The sequence below is a fragment of the Hyaena hyaena genome, unplaced genomic scaffold, assembly GCF_003009895.1.
Source record: "Hyaena hyaena isolate Hyena2069 unplaced genomic scaffold, ASM300989v1 scaffold_1246, whole genome shotgun sequence".
Taxonomy (NCBI): Eukaryota; Metazoa; Chordata; class Mammalia; order Carnivora; family Hyaenidae; genus Hyaena; species Hyaena hyaena.
In genome coordinates, this window is record NW_024081884.1 from 1 (window position 1) to 1,791 (window position 1,791).

General features: G+C 39.9%; 1 non-coding gene across 1 annotated transcript; it reads left to right on the forward strand.

The window, feature by feature from the left end:
• Positions 1-1,474: 1,474 nt before the first annotated feature.
• TRNAE-UUC lies at positions 1,475-1,559 on the forward strand. The gene has a single exon. It is a non-coding gene; the product is annotated as a tRNA-Glu (tRNA).
• Positions 1,560-1,791: the final 232 nt, after the last annotated feature.

Here is a 1,791-nt window from a genome sequence, read left to right on the forward strand (position 1 = left end):
AAAAAAAAAAAAAAAAAAAAAAAAAAAAAAAGGATCAGATGCTGTTTTTTTTTTTTTTTCTTAAAGTTCAATCAATCCCCCACAACACCTATAGTCTACAAATATCAATTCCCTTTTGTGAGAGCCCAACAATATGATGAGTATTTTCTTTTCTTTTCTTTTTTTAAAGTCTGTTAATGTTTATTTTTGAGAGAGACAGAGTGTGAGCAGGGGAGGGACAGAGAGAGAGGGAGACACAGAATTGGAAGCAGGCTCCACGCTCAGAGCTGTCAGCACAGAGCCTGACACAGAGCTCGAACCCACGAACCGTGAGATCAGGACCTGAGACAAAGTCAGACACTTAACTGACTGGGCCACCCAGGAGCCCCTATGATGAGTATTTTCAACTCTCCTGGTTGACTCATTAATCTCATGCAATTTGAAATCTTTGTTAGAATCACTTCAAGTCTTATAAGAGGAGCTTGCTTTTAATTCAGTAAACCTGTATGGAAGTTCATCCTTGTAAAGTTGTCAGATTATTCTTTACATTTTACGTGTGTTATTAATAATGGTTATAAGTATATATTGTTTATGTAGGTGTTTATATAAGCGTATATGTTATGTGAATATACGTATGCTTGTAATATCTATTATGTCAATAAAATTTTAAACGATGGTTCTCATTCATTAAACTTCATAAACTACATATTTATGAAGTGCCCACGGTGTTCCACTTATCTACATATTAGATATATAGGAGAGAGTAGACAAAAGTCCCTGCCTCACATTGTGGTGGGCGACACAAACAATAACTTACATTTGAGAAGGGAAGACAGGAAATAAAATAAATAAGTAAAACAAAGCAAAAAAGGAGGATATGAAATATCAGAGTTTTTTATTTTGATTTTGTTGAATTCTTAGGTAGGAAAGTTAGGGAATAAGAAGGTGACTTTGAAACAAAGGCCTGGAAGAGGTAGAGGAAAGAGCCACACAAACATTTAGGGGAAAACATAACAGGCAGAGGCAACTGCAAATATGTTTGCCCACCACTTCTGTTTGGTTGCTTTTTTAAAAATACATTTTTGAAAGTTTATTTATTTTGAGAGAGAGAGAGCATGCGTGAGTGTCAGGGGGGCAGAGAAAGAGGGAGAGAGAGAATCCCAAGCAGCCTCTGCACTGTCAGCACAGAACCCCACGTGGGGCTGGGCCCCATGACCACAACAAGATCATGACTGAGCTGAAATCAAGAGTCAGATGCTCCACCTACTGAGCCACCCAGGCACCACTCTTTGGTTGATTTTTAACTAGGAAAATGTCTTCAAATTCCAGTAATGGAAGACCAACATAGGTAGTAGGGAAAGTGCTGGAATGGACTTTTCCATAGTTTTGGGTTCTTGCCTCACTTCTACTGGTTCCCATTTACTGAAATCTCAGTGCCAGGCATTGTGATAAGATTTTCCCATGCATTGTCTCACTTAATAGTCGCTACAGGGGCGCCTGGGTGGCTTAGTCGGTTGAGCGTCCGACTTTCGCTCGGGTCGTGATCTCGCGGTTCGTGGGTTCGAGCCCCGCGTCGGGCTCTGTGCTGACTGCCAGCTCAGAGCCTGGAGCCTGTTTCAGAGTCTGTGACTCCCTCTCTCTCTGACCCTCCCCTGCTCACGCTGTCTCTCTCTCTCTCTCTCTCTCTCTCTCTCCTAGAAATAAATAAAAATGTTTAAAAAAAAAAAAAGTCGCTACAGCTCTGGTGATTAGGTGCTATTATTCTAAATGTACAGAAGTATGAATGAAATTTCACATTAAATAATTTAAATA